Genomic DNA, 17,070 nt, shown 5'->3' with positions numbered 1-17,070 from the left:
TAATAACATAAACAGGGACTCAGAGAACCTGAGTATCTTGCCGGTGTAACCAAAGCCTTCCCCTTAAATACCATCCTCAGCTAAAGGAAAAAGTGAGTATTGAGAAGTAGGGAGAGTCAGTTATTCCAGGTTACAAGAGAAGCACAATAAACAAGGGACAGGGTCTATGCAGGTGTAAGTCATTGCTGTCTCCATTGGTAAGAGTTTCTAGAGGTTCTGTCAAGCTCTTACTACCCTAGGTGGGGAAGATCCCCTGGAGAAGGGAATGACAGCCCACTCCAGTATTCTTGCCTGGAGAATTCCATGGATAGAGGAACCTGGCAGGCTACAGTTCATGGGGTCACAGAGAGTTGGATATTATTGAGTGACTAACATTTTCCGTTTTCTTCTTAGTGCAGCCAAGGAGACACCCCTGAAAATGGAGACTTTCCTTAAAAATGTAAATGTTTCTTACAAAAGTATAACTTCTGCTTGGTTTTCAGAGTTTTTCCCATGTTTGCTATTTCTTAGAAGATGAGCAGCTTTAAATATTATACCAATGACACATTTTGGGGGCAAAGTTTGCTCTCCTGCAATGCATTTGCCTAGTATGTGTGTGTTAGTCACTCAGTCGTGTTCTACTCTTTGTGACCCCGTAGACTGCAGCCCGCCAGGCTCCTCTGTCCATGGGATTCTCCAGGCAAGAATACTGGAATGGGTAGCCATTCCCTTCTCCAGGAGATCTTATTGACCCAGGGATTGAACCCAGATCTCCCACATTGCAGGCAGATTCTTACTGTCTGAGACACCAGGGAAGCCCCAATATATAATGCCTCTATATTCAAATAAACTTGAACTATATGTTGTGATCCAATCTGAATGTATTTTTCTCTAAAAATATAATTTTCACCTGTTCACATTTATTGATAGGATAAATATAAAATACCTCCACTGTCTATTCTTTATATAGGAGCCATTAATTTTCTGATGGCCAATGGGTAGAATTAATGTATTATCTTTTCCTTTTTTCTCCTGCTCCACCTCCTGATACTATTTACATTTATGTTGTCTTTTATTGTTTGTACTGTTCTGTACAATTTGGTCTTTGTCACTTTAAAAAAATTTATTTAATTGGAGGCTAATTACTTTACAATATTGTGGTGGTTTTTTCCATACATTGACATGAATCAGCCATGGGTGTACATGTGTCCCCCATCCTGAACCCCTCTCCCACCCCCTTCCCCATCCCTCTGGGTTGTCCTAATGTACTGGCTTTGAGTGCCCTGTTTCATGCATTGAACTTGGACTGGTGATCTATTTCACATATGGTAATATATATGTTTCAATGCTGTTCTCCCAAACCATCCCACCTTCGCCTTGTCCCACAGAGTCCAAAAATCTGTTCTTTACATCTGTATCTCTTTTGCTGTCTTGCATATAGGGTTGTCATTACCATCTTTCTAAATTCCATATATATGTGTTAATATACTGTGTTGGTGCTTTTCTTTCTGACTTACTTCACTCTGTGTAATAGGCTCTAGTTTCATCCACCTCATTAGAACTGACTCAAATGTGTTCTTTTTAATAGCTGAGGAATAGTACATTGTGTATATGTACCACAGCTTTCTTATCCATTCATCAGCTGATGGACATCTAGGTTGCGTCCATGTCCTAGCTATTGTAAACAGTGCTGCAATGACCACTGGGGTACACGCTTCTCTTTCAGTTCTGGTTTCCTCAGTGTGTGTGCCCAGCAGTGGGATTGCTGGGTTGTATGGCCGTTCTATTTCCAGTTTTTTAAGGAATCTCCACACTGTTCTCCATAGTGGCTATACTAGTTTGCATTCCCACCAACAGTGTAAGAGGGTTCCCTTTCCTTTATTCTCAGCAGAATAATTATATCAATATCTACCTAACTCTCATCTTCTTTCTTCCTCCTTCTATCAGTTTTTGTTACAATTCCACATTGTCAGGACATATAAGATTTACCTTTTGTTCTGTTAACAGTATACTCACATTTGTCTTAGCGATGCATTTAAACAGAGGAAACTGCTATTCACCAGTCCTTTGCCATCATTTTTTCAGTAAGCTCTTGGTTGGATAAAGTTTAGCTTCTACTAAATTCCTTAAAAAAGGCTTATGCAAATTATTCTACTTGTTTTATTTAAATGTAAATCACAATTTTATTTAAACTTAAAGATCTTTGAGTGTCTCTCTTTTTTTTTTTTTTTAAGGATTTCATAGGTGTTACACCACTCTTATTTTTTTTTTTGCACCCCCACCTCCCCCAACAACTGAACTTGCTGTGAAAAGATCCAAGGCCAAACTGTTTTTCCATTTGAATTTTGTGACTCTTTTTGTCTAGCCACCCTAAAGGGTCCTTCTTCATCTTTGATATTGGTGCTGAAAATTCAGCCTCTTGCATCAGTGCCAAACTGAATCTTAGAGACAGAATTTTGGGTGAAGTAGAAAAGAATAGGTTTATTGTTTTGCCGGACAAAGAGGGACACAGCAGGCTCTTGCCTTCCAGATTGTGTGTCCCAACACAGGAGGATTTGGTAAAGAGTTTTATAGTAATTGTTCAAGAGTGGGGTTGCTGATAAAATTAGTGTATGTGCAGGGCCTGCACTCTTTTAATCTAGTCTCAGGTAATCTCTTGATGAGTTTCTCTGATTCCTTTAATCTGGCCTCAGAATAGGGGTCTTCTCTGGAATGAAGAATGCTAATTCCATTTGTTGGGGGTCTTGGTTCTATAAAGAGCTCAAAGACATTGTTATCCCTTGAGGCAGAACCAGGACCCTGCCCTAAGGCTGCACTCTTGATTCTTGGCTGCTCCTCCCTTTCTCTGCATCCCCTCTCTTCCCTGGATCAGCAGCTATTTGAACCTGATCTTTGGAATTCACTGAAGGTCATGGAGGCTGGACAGAAAGACACCTATGCCTAGGAGTCCCGGGAGACCTGGTCGGTTTTTAAAAGTGAAATATTTATTAGGATATGTCTTAGTATTCAACATTCAGCATCACTTATCTCTAATATATGGTGTACCTCTCAATAGGTAGATTCAGGTTTTAAAAAAATTATACAACAAGCAAAGGCTATTTATTCAGAGTTTGCTATACAAGGAAGTCAATAAATGTCTATTGTGTTTGACAAAAACTCAAAGTAGGCAGAGGAGTGGGGAAGCTTTATGGTGAAAAAAGGGTAGACTTCAGGTGTGCTCCCTGATTGGAGGAAGGTTTAGGTATGGGGAAACTTTAGGTAGTTTAACTATAAGTGGGGTGACCTATGTGACTAGGGGAGCATTTTTGGTTTTCTCTGATTATTTCTAATTGGAAGCATGGGCAAAATTAAGGAAGTTGGCAGTATTGATCAGGTCCTGGCCATTTTGGGCTACTTGTTAAGAGGAAAATTGTTTAGTGTCCTGGGCTGCAGAGAGTAAATCATAGTTGTTTTCTTATATGTGTCTGCTAAGACACTTTAGTTGTGTCCAACTCTGTGTGACCCCATAGACGGCAGCCCACCAGACTCCCCCATCCCTGGGATTCTCCAGGCAAGAACACTGGAGTGGGTTGCCATTTCCTTCTCCAGTGGGGTGCCTAATAAGTGTTATATAGGGAGTTGGCAAGGCTAGTTAGATTTTAGATTAAATTTTTTTTTTTCTTTTTGGGTGGTCCACGATTTTGTGTGTGTTCATAAAGATGTTACTTCTCTTCACCCGATGAAGACGGTCAGCTTTGTTGCTCTTTATTATTTATTTTCTATTATTTTAAATGTATGTCTCTCTTCTCTGATGCCATAGACATAGATGGAAAACATGACATTTATGTCAGCCTCCTCTGTTTCTAGGCTCTCACTGGTGCACCCCCAGTTTGTGTAATATATCCCTGCCCTTCTTATTACAAAGTAACATTTCCATCACACTGCATACCCCTCACAGTGAACCTTTCACCTTCAAGAAGCGTATGTTGCCTTATACTTCAGAGAAGCCGTGGCTGAGTCTTCCTTTCCAGAATCTTTTTTTCTCCTGTTCCTTCCTATATGGCCCCTTCTCAATTACAATTGTTGTTTAAAACTCTTGAATTTTTTGGATGGGCGTAAGGGTGGGGAACTGAGGTTTTAGCGATCTACCAGTTATTGAAAATGGACTTTGTCTTTTTCTTTTTCTTCTTGCCACTTTTTGGATGATTTTGTATTGTTTTTTAGGAAAAGAAGAGGGAAATGTTTGTTTGCCACCAGGTTGAAATCATTTCAAGGTTGCCCCATAAGAGACAAAGGGAAGGATGGCATCTGGCTGAGACTGGGAATATCCAAGAAGGGAGCCTGACACTCATGTGGCCTGATCAGTCTGTTACTCTGATCTGTTTCCCCTACTCAAGCTGGAATTTAAATTACTGCACGGTATTAGTCGCTCAGTCATGTCCAGTTCTTTGTGACCCCGTGAACTGGGGCTTGCCAGGCTCTTCTGTCCATGAGATTCTCCAGGCAAGAATACTGGAGCGGGTTGTCATTACCTTCTCCACATTGCACAGTAGTCCTCATTTAAAAAAAAAAAAAAAAGCCTAAATTATAAGATACAATAATTGGGCCTCTGGTGTCTGCCTTTTGGGGAAAAAAGTAGGTATCTTCTTTATCTTTTTACTATCAAATGGTGGAAGATAGACTGCAGATCAGTGTTTGAGTTAGTATTTTGGGGAGAAATTGGGAAATAAAGTTTAGACTTTGGTCTTAATTGGTAACATATGGAGAAAATATTAAAAAAATTTTTTTTCTCTTTAAGTCAATTTTTCTTACAAAATCATTCCAGATCTGGTCTCAGAAGAAGATGAAAAGACAGGAATCTATGGGATGTAATTTTGAGAGGAGTCTCCTGGAAAGAACCCCCCCTCGCTCTCCTCCCTCTAGATACGTCAGCCAGAGGCTTTTCTTCCCAAGGACAGCCACGAATCCCTCCTAGCCTGCCGCTTCCAGTCCTCTTCCAGATTTCCATGGGCAAGGCAAGGTACTAAGGATGCATTCTAACCAGTTGTTATTTAGTCATTCCGTCTTGTCCAACTCTCTTGCAACCCTGTGGACAATAGCCTGCCAGGTTTCTCTGTCCATGGGATTTCCCAGGCAAGAAGAATGAGTTACCATTTCCTTTTCCAGGGAATCTTCCTGACCCAGGGACTGAACCCATGTCTCCTGCATTGCCAGGTGAATTCTTTACCACTGAGCCACCAGGGAAGCCTTGCTCTTAACCAGTACTGAGCTGTTAGCTATCCTCATTTGATTCTGTTAAAAACCAAAATTGAGCAGAGTTAATTTGAAGATCTAATTGGTTTTATTCAATGATTTGTGAGTAAGACAGCATTCATCTAGCAACTAAAAGGATGCTTGTACAAAAGCTGTTGTACAAAATGGGAGGTTTTATAGGAAGAAAAGAAAAGACCCTGATGCTGGGAAAGATTGAGGGCAGGAGGAGAAGGGGACTACAGAGGATAAGGTGGTTGGATGGCATCACGGACTCAATGGACATGAGTTTGAGTAAACTCCGGGAGTTGGTGATGGACAGGGAGGCCTGGCATGCTACAGTCCTTGAGGTCGTAAAGAGAACTGAATAGGAAGAAGGATGAACTGAGGGAGCTATTAGCAAAAGAAAAGGGAATTATTTTTAGGCCAGGGCATCTTCTTTTTTGGGGGAAAGGTTATGGTTCAGGTTTTATCATGCAGATTGCCTCCTCTTCCTCTGAGGGAGATGGAGAAGGCCCATGTGATTACTCCCAAACTGGTTGATTAAGTTTGCATTTCTGGGGAGGGTTGAAACTACAGTTAGTTTAGGTATTAAATCTAGGTTTGGTATCATAAATTTTTAACATAACTGACACTGTTTTGGGCCTGTGGTTTTTCTCTTTTACAATTTTCATAGCAGTCCTTTGAACAAAACCTCCCTGAGAATTTTCTGACTCTCCCCCACAAAGTGACAACTGTTGGATCCAAGGACTGGCTGCCCCCAAATATGCCTTGATGGCATACTGATTATTTTCAATTAAAGTTTCTTAGGAAATAACCAATACAAGAGAGACACTTTGACCCTCCTCTCTATCTCCCTGAAAATAGGAAATCTCCCATGTGAAAGGTACCTTCCATGTACCAGGAGGTAGGAGGAGACCTTTATCACCAGAGACAGAGAACTAGGAAATAAGAAACCTGTATTTAAACAAACAAAACAAAACAAACCTTCTTTGATTTACCATTCCAAACCCAAACTTTTGATTAAATTCTTTACTAATTAAGAGTCCAAAACCCAAGTTTGTTTGTCCAGTCAATTCCTCACGATTTTGTTTCCTTGTATGGGGGAACAAAACTTACTACCCCCAAATGTGTCTCTTTAGCATGCAGATTCTTTTGAGCTAAAATCAGTCAAGACCCCAAAGACTGAGGATGAAACTGTGACCTTCCCTCTAATTGCCTTACTTTGCAACCCCATGGACTGTAGCCTGCCAGGCTCCTCTGTCCATGGGGATTCTCCAGGCAAGTATATTGGAGTGGATTGTTGTGCCCTCCTCCAGGGGATCTTCCCAACCCAGAGATCGAACCCAGCTCTCCCACGTTGCAGGCAGATTCTTTACCATCTAAACCACTAAAGAAGCCCCAAAGAATTTAGACAGAGGGCCTATTCTTAGAATAGAGCTGTCACCAGTGGTGCCTGTAAAGCATATGGGCTAAGTGTGGCGAACTCGGCAGAGCCTAGAGATCAAGAGTCCATTCTGTGCCCCATTGTCTCTTCAGGGGCCAGCAAATGTTTATCAAACATTTGCTTTTCCGTCTCCATGTGAATTGCCTTCCTCTGCCTTGAAGTCCCAAACCAGTATCCCCAACATCCTCTTTGTCTTTAGCTGAACATGGTATTTCAGGTAAGGGTTTTGGCCATTGTGGTGAGTCTCTACCATGTATATTTGCTTTGCAAACTCTATAAGCTAGCAGTTATTGTATTGCTATTCTTTGGCTCCAAAGCAAATCTTTTGGGGGTCATGTGTGCTTGCTCAGTAGCTCAGTCATGTCTGACTATTTTATGACCCTGTGGACTGTAGCCTGCCAGGCTCCTCTGTCCATGGGATTCTGCAGGCAAGAATACTGGAGTGGGTTGCCATTTCCCCTTCCAGGGGATATTCCCCAGTTCAGTCAGTCAGTTCAGTCCCTCAGTCATGTCCGACTCTTTGCGACCCCATGAACTGCAGCACACCAGGCCTCCCTGTCCATCACCAACTCCCGGAGTTCACTCAAACTCATGTCCATCAAGTCAGTGATGCCATCCAGCCATCTCATCCTCTGTCATCCCCTTGTCCTCCTGCCCCCAATCCCTCCCAGCATCAGAGTCTTTTCCAATGAGTCAACTCTTCGCATGAGGCGGCCAAAGTACTGGAGCTTTAGCATCAGTCCTTCCAAAGAACACCCAGGACTGATCTCCTTTAGAATGGACTGGTTGGTTCTCCTTGCAGTCCATGGGACTCTCAAGAGTCTTCTCCAACACCACAGTTCAAAAGCATCAATTCTCTGGTGCTCAGCTTTCTTCACAGTCCAGCTCTCACATCCATACATGACCACTGGAAAAACCATAGCCTTGACTAGACGGACCTTTGTTGACAAAGTAATGTCTCTGCTTTTGAATATGCTGTCTAGGTTGGTCATAACTTTCTTTCCAAGGAGTAAGTGTCTTTTAATTTCATGGCTGCAATCACCATCTGCAGTGATTTTGGAGCCCAAAATAATAAAGTCTGACACTGTTTCCACTGTTTCCCCATCTATTTCCCATGAAGTGATGGGACCAGATGCCATGATCTTAGTTTTCTGAATGTTGAGTTTTAAGCCAACTTTTTCACTCTCCACTTTCACTTTCATCAAGAGGCTTTTTAGTTCCTCTTCACTTTCTGCCATAAGAGTGGTATCATCTGCATATCTGAGGTTATTGATATTTCTCCCAGCAATCTTGATTCCAGCTTGTGCTTCTTCCAGTCCAGCATTTCTCATGATGTACTCTGCATATAAGTTAAATACGCAGGGTGACAATATACAGCCTTGACATACTCCTTTTCCTATTTGGAACTAGTCTGTTCCATGTCCAGTTCTAACTGTTGCTTCCTGACCTCCATATAGGTTTCTCAAGAGGCAGATCAGGTGGTCTGGTATTCCCATCTCTTTCAGAATTTTCCACAGTTTATTGTGATCCACACAAAGGCTTTGACATAGTCAATAAAGCAGAAATAGATGTTTTTCTGGAGCTCTCTTGCTTTTTCGATGATCTAGCGGATGTTGGCAATTTGATCTCTGCTTCCTTTGCCTTTTCTAAAACCAGCTCGAACATCAGGAAGTTCACAGTTCACGTATTGCTGAAGCCTGGCTTGGAGAATTTTGAGCATTACTTTACTAGCGTGTGAGATGAGTGCAATTGTGTGGTAGTTTGAGCAATCTTTGGCATTGCCTTTCTTTGGGATTGGAATAAAAACTGACCTTTTCCAGTCCTGTGGCCACGGCTGAGTTTTCCAAATTTGCTGGCATATGGAGTGCAGCACTTTCACAGCATCATCTTTCAGGATTTGGAATAGCTCAACTGGAATTCCATCACCTCCACTAGCTTTGTTTGTAGTGATGCTTTCTAAGGCCCACTTGACTTCACATTCCAGGATGTCTGGCTCTAGGTCAGTGATAACACCATCGTGATTATCTTGGTCATGACGATCTTTTTTGTACAGTTCTTCTGTGTATTCTTGCCACCTCTTCTTAATATCTTCTGCTTCTGTTAGGTCCATACCATTTCTGTCCTTTATCAAGCCCATCTTCGCATGAAATATTTCCTTGGTATCTCTAATTTTCTTGAAGAGATCTCTAGTCTTTCCCATTCTGTTGTTTTCCTCTATTTCTTTGCATTGATCGCTGAAGGAGGCTTTCTTATCTCTTCTTGCTATTCTTTGGAACTGTGCATTCATATGCTTATATCTTTCCTTTTCTCCTTTGCTTTTCACTTCTCTTCTTTTCACAGTTATTTGTAAGGTCTCCTCAGACAGCCATTTTGCTTTTTTGCATTTCTTTTCCATGGGGATGGTCTTGATCCCTGTCTCCTGTAGAATGTCATGAACCTCCATCCGTAGTTCTCAGGCACTCTATCTATCAGATCTAGGCCCTTAAATCTATTTCTCACTTCCACTGTGTAATCATAAGGGATTTGATTTCGGTCATACCTGAATGGTCTAGTGGTTTTCCCTGCTGCTGCTAAGTCACTTCAGTTGTGTCTGACTCTGTGCAACCCCAGAGACAGAAGCCCAACAGGCTCCCCCGTCCTTGGGATTTTCCAGGCAAGAACACTGGAGTGGGTTGCCATTTCCTTCACCAATGAATTAAAGTAAAAAATGAAAGGGAAGTCGTTCACTCATGTCTGACTCTTAGTGACCCCATGGACTACATACAGCCTATCAGGCTCCTCCATCCATGGGGATTTTCCAGGCAAGAGTACTGGAGTGGGGTGCTATTGCCTTCTCTGGTGGTTTTCCCTACTTTCTTCAATTTAGGTCTAATTTGGCAATAAGGAGTTCATGATCTGAGCCACAGTCAGCTCCTAGTCTTGTTTTTGCTGACTGTTTAGAGCTTCTCCATCTTTGGCTGCAAAGAATAGAATCAATCTGATTTCAGTGTTGACCATCTGGTGATGTCCATGTGTAGAGTCTTCTCTTGTCCTGTTGGAAGAGGGTGTTTGCTATGACCAGTGCATTTTCTTGGCAAAACTCTATTAGCCTTTGCCCTGCTTCATTCCATATTCCAAGGCCAAATTTGCCTGTTACTCCAGGTGTTTCTTGACTTCCTACTTTTGCATTCCAGTCCCCTATAATGAAAAGGACATCTTTTTTGGGTGTTGGTTCTAAAAGGTCTTGTAGATCTTCATAGAACCGTTCAACTTCAGCTTCTTCAGCATTACTGGTCAGGGCATAGACTTGGATTACTGTGATATTGAATGGTTTGCCTTGGAAACGAACAGAGATCATTCTGTTGTTTTTGAGATTGCATCCAAGTACTGCATTTCAGACTCTCTTGTTGACCATGGCTACTCCATTTCTTCTAAGGGATTCCTGCCTGCAGTAGTAGATATAATGGTCATCTGAGTTAAATTCACCCATTCCAGTCCATTTTAGTTTGCTGATTCCTAGAATGTCGACATTTACTCTTGCCATCTCTTGTTTGACCACTTCTAATTTGCCTTGATTCATGGACCTGACATTCCAGGTTCCTATGCAATATTGCTCTTTACAGCATTGGACCTTGCTTGTATCACCAGTCACATCCACAGCTGGGTATTGTTTTTGCTTTGGCTCCATCCCTTCATTCTTTCTGGAGTTATTTCTCCACTGATCTCCAGTAGCATATTGGGCACCTACTGACTTGGGGAGTTCCTCTTTCAGTATCCTATCATTTTGCCTTTTCATACTGCTCATGCAGTTCTCAAGGCAAGAATACTGAAGTGGTTTACCATTCTTTTCTCCAGTGGACCACATTCTGTCAGACAGGAGACACAGGAGACTCAGTTTTGATCCCTGGATCTTCCCCAACCAGGGTTCAAAACTGAGTCTCCTGTGTATCTTACATTGCAAGCAGTTTCTTTACCTTTAAGCCACCAGGGAAGCCCTCTTCCATATATACATGTCATTAAACTTTTTTCTGAGTTTCTCCATTAATGTGTCTCATGTCAATTTAATTTTTATATTAGCCAGAAGAATTAAAAGGATAGAGAAAAATTTCTTCCTCTCCAACATTTGTCTACAGAAATGTGAAAGCTGTCTGGCTTGACTACTTCTTCAGTTCAGTTGCTCAGTCGTGTCTGACTCTTTGTGACTCCATGCACTGCAGCATGCCAGGATTCCCTGTCTGTCACCGACTTCCAGAGCTTGCTCAAACTCATGTCCATCACGTCGGTGATGCCATCCAACCATCTCATCCTCTCTCGTCCCCTTCTCTTCCTGCCTTCAATCTTTCCTAGCATCAGGGTCTTTTCAAATGAGTCAGTCCTTCGCATCAGGTGGCCAAAGTATTGGAGTTTTAGCTTCAGCACCAGTCCTTCCAATGAATAGTCAGGACTGATCTCCTTTAGGATGGACTGGTTGGATCTCCTTGCAGTCCAAGGGACTCTCAAGAATCTTCTCCAACACCACAGTTCAAAAGCATCAATTCTTCAGTGTTCAGCTTTCTTTATAGTCCAAATCTCATATCCACACATGACTACTGGAAAAACCATAGCTTTGACTAGATGGGCCTTTTTTGGCAAAGTAATGTCTGCTTTTTAATATGTTGTCTAGTTTGGTCATAGCTTTTCTGCCAAGGAGCAAGCATCTTTTAATTTCATGGCTGCAGTCGCCATCCGCAGTGATTTTGGAGCCCAAGAAAATAGTCTCTCACTGTTTCTGTTGTTTCCCATCTGTTTGCCATGAAGTGCTGGGACCAGAAGCCATGATCTTAGTTTTCTGAATGTTGAGTTTTAAGCCAACCTTTTCACTTTCATCAAGACATTCCCTTCGCCAGGCCTGAGCTTTTAAGCACAACTCTCCTCTGCTATGGAGAAGGCAATGGCACCCTACTCCAGTACTCTTGCCTGGAAAATCCCATGGACAGAGGAGCCTGGTGGGCTGCAGTCCATGGGGTCGCTAGGAGTCGGACACAACTGAGCGACTTTACTTTCAATTTTCCTTTCATGCATTGGAGAAGGAAATGGCAACCCACTCCAGTGTTCTTGCCTGGAGAATCCCAGGGACGGGGGAGCCTGGTGGGCTGCCGTCTCTGGGGTCTCACAGAGTCGGACATGACTAAAGCGACTTAGCAGCAGCAGCTCCTCTGTTAAAGTGATTGGTCGGAGCTGAGGACTTTAATTAGGTCTCAAAGGGTAGGACATCATTGTGCCTATAAAGGTCAGAATTTAGTCTTTACCTTTTTTTTTAATGGGCTAAGCAATTTCTTTTATTCCCAGTTGACATGTCTGAGCATCTCTGCTGTAATGTTTAGAATTGGGAAGGAAAGAGTAAATAGAAGGCTCTATTCTGACCTTGAAACTCGATCCAGCCTTTAATCAGAGCTGTACCATACAGTGCACTAGTGCAGCTAGGAATAAAATGGCGCAGAGACTTTCATTCTGCATTGACTCTTAGTGAATGTCTCCCTAGAACTTTGCTGGCAGGGGAGAGGGATAATTAACAAGGGCAAGATTAAGTCATTCTTTGGTCCTTGGCTGCAATATCATAATAAGACTTGGCACTCTCACCTTAACCTCTCAAAAAGTAACCTCATTGGGATGTTGTAAACACCAGGGACAAAAAATTTCCCATAGAGATGGGGAAAAGAGCCCACCAGGTAGTAAAGAAGAAGCCATTCTGAGACATGGGACAGTGGACTAGAGAGCCTTTGAGCCAAATGAATGTGTGTGAAGATGTGGGTGAAGAGAGGTTAGTGGCAGCAGAGAATGATCTTGTGAAAACATAAATCTGATGGCATAATTATCTTCCTTGCAGTCCTGCAGTGCTCCCCCCACCCACCACTGTTTGCTTGGAGGATGAAATCTAATCTCTAGTTTAATCTTTATCATGGCACATCTCCACCTTCTTCAAGGAACACTGACCTTTAATTCCTTAAATGAATCAAATCCTGTGTTGATTGAAGGGCTTGGCATCATACCAGATGTTCCCTCTTAGAAAGTTGATCCACCTGGGCATAGCTTCTTATTGATTAGGTCCCCACTTAAATTGTCACTTCAGGGAAATGATGTACATTTAACCCACAAAACTCAGGTGTGAGACAAATGTGAGTTTATTTTTCTATAGCTCAGCTATCTTATGCTAAAATACTTTCTGTCTAATAGCAGAAAAAGCTGCAATCTTGCTAACCCATTAAACCCAATCAGTTTCAAGATTTTTATCTAATTCCAGACTTAAGTTTCATCACTTCAATTATTTTCTTCCTGTCGGGTCTCCAGGAGGCTGCTTGCAGGTTGCAGGGTTGCTTGTAATTGTCAAGGCATTTGGGAGGGCGTCAAGTCCTGGGTCTCTAGCCACATAGTATCTGTTTTTGTGACAACTTTTTGACTCATCTCTGGTCATAGGGTCTACACCTCTGGCTTCTGTCAAGACATACCATCTTGCCTGGCCAAGGAGGTAGTCATTATCAAGAAAGAACCAAACCATGAACTTACAGCATCCACGGCAGGACAGTCCATGACCCAACCTCTGCTAACACGTAGCTTTTTCTAGTCACAAGACATCCACGGGCACACTGACTTTCTCCCTTCCACCTAGCCACTGGGGGAACAAGTAAATGTGTAAATTGACTCTTTAATTATTCTCATTTTGAAGAATTGACTTGGATTTATCTGATATTCAGACTCCGTTAAGGTTTTGCTATTAATACTTACGTCTAGGTTTTTAGAGCTCAGGAAGCCTTTTTTCTTCTCAAGAAGCCCAAACACCAATGAACATATTTATTTTTTAAACCAGTTTCTCTGATAGCAGATTTAAAAATGTGTCCTGAAACTCAAAAACTGCTAATAGACTACTTTTTCTTTGTATTCTTGCCATAAAAATTCTGTTCCTTTTTTAAAAAAAAAAGTATTGAATACAGTGATTCCCCTGTATACACACCTTCAGGTTGTGAACTTTCAAAGATGTCCACACGCCCCAGTATGCCAGCTGTTGTACTGTTCTTCTGTACTTTTCAAGGTATTGTGCTGTAAGACTAAAAATATTGCCTTTATTTTTTTGTGTTTTCTGTGTTTTATTTGTGTAAAATGAACCTATTATAGTAAACCTATTATAGTACAATACTATACAGCCAATTGTTTAGTTGGGTACCTCGGCTAACTGTTGGATTTATGAACAAATTGGACTTAGGAATGTGCTTTCAGAATGGAACTCATTTATATGTAGGGGACTTACTGTACCTCTGATTGTGTAGGGGAGAGTCAAAACGAGGAATTGTGGCAAGTTGAGGGAGGTACTTTGTTCAAGAAATAATTCATCACAGAAGCCTTCTTTAACGTCAGGACCAGATCAGGCCCCACCGTTACAGACCAAAATTACGTGCTGAAGTGAGTTGTGTCTGTATCATTGCAAGGTCCATGTCCCCACCAAACTCTGAGCTTCTAGAGAGAACTCGATCTATGTCTGTCTTGCTCACTACCAAAGCCCGAGCTTAAAGCACAGGACTTGGCAGAGAGTAAGTGTGCTACAAATTCTCATTAAATTATTGAATAATTTGGGGAAAGAGAAGAGGTTAATATGGCAACAGGAGGGTTCTGGTATCCGGGGACACAGTGGGAACTGAATGGACCGATGTGGGGAACGGCTGCTAGTTCCTCATGTTTGGACCAGTGATGCTGTGGAACTCATTGGTATCAGAATTTTTGTGCTCTGCATGAATTTCAGGCAGACATCAAGTTCACCTGGGAACTCATTCTGGGTAGAGTAGTAATGTGACTGTAATGAAGGACAACGGAGGAAAACCCCTCACGTGCATGTAGGTAGCACTGTTCGCAACCAGCTGCCTCACCTGATTGATCCCTGCTGTCCCTCCCCATCCCCAAACACAGGCTGGGTGTAGTTCTGGGCCACCTCAGAGGGAGCTCTGTGTTGCCATGGCAAGGACAGGGCTCTGTGAAGTTCTGTGCTTGTATGCACTGCACTGGGGTTAGAGGGTCTCTGTAGAATTAGCAGGCTTGCTTGAAGAAAACAAATAAGTTAAAAATAAGCTGGTAATTCACTTTCTCCTTTTATCAGGTTGTCAGGAAATTTGTGTGTGTTACATGTGTTTTTCTAATTTGAAAAGCATATCTGAATCTTTCTTGTTAGAATTGATTATTTTGGGACTTTAAAAGCAATACATTCAATCAGGGAGCAAAACTGTAGAAAATCCTGTCTTGAAAGCAGATGGTGTATTTCTTCCTCATTGGTAAGAAATACTGACACATTATTCCCACTCATTTGCTGGGGAATCCTGGCACACTACCAGCGCTCCAGAAAGAGAGACGATGTCATTAGGGTCATTGTGTCAATTTCTCTTCTCCAGAGAGGGGCACAAGAGGAAAATGTAAGCAAGGCTTAGCCATATCTCTGCATGACCCAAGCTCTAGAAGCTGGCGGTCTATCGTTAGCTTTGGAGCTTGACATAAAACCTTTGTAAGATAGATTCAGAAACCAGTGACCTGACTTTCTTATTTTATAGATGAGGAAACTGAGGCCTAGAGAAGTAAATTGACTTGCTCTAGGTGACAGTTAATTAGTCACCTTGATATGATGTGATGGCTTAAACCACAGCTTCTCAGACTTACATTTTCATATGGGAATCATGTGAAAAAGCAGATTCGATTCAGGAGGTCAGAGTCATGGCCTGAGAATCTGTATTCTCAGATGCTTCAGGTGACATTGATGGTCCTGTTTCCTGGGCAACACTGATTTCTTAGAAAATAATTGTGTTTATTTATTGGCTGTGCTGGGTTTTCTTCATTGCTTTGTTGGCTTTTCTCTAGTTGCAGTGTGCAGTCTTCTCATTATGGTGGCTTCTCTTGTTGCAGAAGACAGGTTCTAGGCTCACAGACTTCAGTAGTTACCACACGTGGGCTCAGTAGTTATGGCTCTTGGGCTCCAGAGCACAGGCTCAACAGCTGTGGCACATGGGTTTAGTTGCTCTTTGGCATGTGGCATTGTCCTGGATCAGTGATCAAACCTGTTTCTTGCTTTGGCAGGCAGATTCTTTACCATTGGGCCACCAGGGAAGCTATGGGCAACGCTGATTTATTAGGGAGCTGAGTACCCCCTTCAGGGGGGATACTGCGTTAAGGCATGGAAAACGGCTCAGGAGCACTCGCCCGGCAGGGGCTGTCCTGGAAGGCAGGCTGAGGTCAGTTCACCAAATAGGGGATGCCCTGTAAAGTGAGGTTTATGGTGCTCTGACTTTCAGATGATGTTTATTTCCTTCATCATCGACTTTGTCACTGTTTTCTTGCTTCTCCCATAAGACAGGGGCTTGGAAAGATGGGATACTTGTCAATTAAGAGAAAATTATGGAAAAAGATACTAGGTATCCTAAGCAATTTCAGATGTTGTTTTGGCATCCCCATCTGGATTATCTGATCGTATAATGGTCTACTCCCGTTGTCTGTGAACTGTTTTTTGTGTTTGTTGTTTAAATCTCTGTAAATCATAGAATTCTAAATATAGCACAAATGGTTCTTATCTGTAGAAATGCAAATGAAAAGTGTCCCATGGAATGCAGTTGATTATCGCCATGTGGATACTGACCACATCTCTCTGTGATTTTATTTCAGCGTTCCCGATTGTCTGTGTTTGTATGTTCTGAGTTCTCCTTTGAACTGATTATAACAGTGGGCTACTTTCATCATTACTTAATGAATTAAATAAAATGTATGACCCATGTTCATTTTATATTTATCAAGAGTTATGATTTTAACCCTTAAAAGTTATTTTTCTTTCAAAATCACTTGGATTATTTGATTAAAGATCTTTTCCCCAAGAGGTAAGACTGGATCTACTCTTGAATATGTGAATTTAGGATCTTAATTTTCAATATTTAGAGGACACTTAGGGTCACAGCATCCTTAAAGGATCCTAAGTTATTGGTGAGGCAGCTAAAGCTCCAGGAAGCAGAGACTTCCCCAGGTACACATAGCTAGGATGTAGCAGAGCCAGGAATTTCCCTAATTCCCTTTTCCTGGTATTTATTGCCTTTCAGTTTTTTGTATATTCTAATGACCAGGTCTTCACCATTGCCCCAGTGAACTGGTCAAAGATAGGAGGAGAATGGGCATGTGGGAGGGGACCTGTTAGAACTGGCCTTCTTTGCTTATTTGATGGACCCTTCTGAAAAGGGGTCAAGAAAAACATGAAGGTTTGTGTCTTCTGCTATGACCGTGAAAAATCCGTCTTTTCATGGTGGCTCATGAAAGTCTGTCTTTTCAGTCTGCTCAACTGCAGATGAGCATGGCTGTGGTGACAGTGATGGCAATGACTGAAATTCTTGGAGTGTTGGAATGAGCACATGCTTTGGCGTCAGACTGAGTTTGGATTTTCTGTC

At 42.0% G+C, this 17,070-nt stretch overlaps 1 protein-coding gene across 19 annotated transcripts in view; it reads left to right on the top strand.

The window, feature by feature from the left end:
* The window catches only part of LOC147363332 (uncharacterized), a 791,043-nt gene that overhangs the window by 16,763 nt on the left and 757,210 nt on the right, over positions 1–17,070 (top strand). For 2 of the 19 annotated variants that reach the window (XR_015136990.1, XR_015136992.1), the window contains exon 2: positions 4,784–4,978. The exons of the other annotated variants lie outside the window; for them this stretch is intronic. The gene's annotated coding sequence lies outside the window, so the exon portion shown is untranslated. The remainder of the gene's footprint in view (positions 1–4,783; positions 4,979–17,070) is intronic. 19 annotated transcript variants of the gene reach the window in all.

This window comes from Bos grunniens, chromosome 11, assembly GCF_055505025.1.
Source record: "Bos grunniens cultivar Pamir isolate PY7600 chromosome 11, Bosgru_T2T1.0, whole genome shotgun sequence".
NCBI classification, from domain to species: Eukaryota; Metazoa; Chordata; class Mammalia; order Artiodactyla; family Bovidae; genus Bos; species Bos grunniens.
This window is presented reverse-complemented; position numbering and strand designations above follow the sequence as displayed.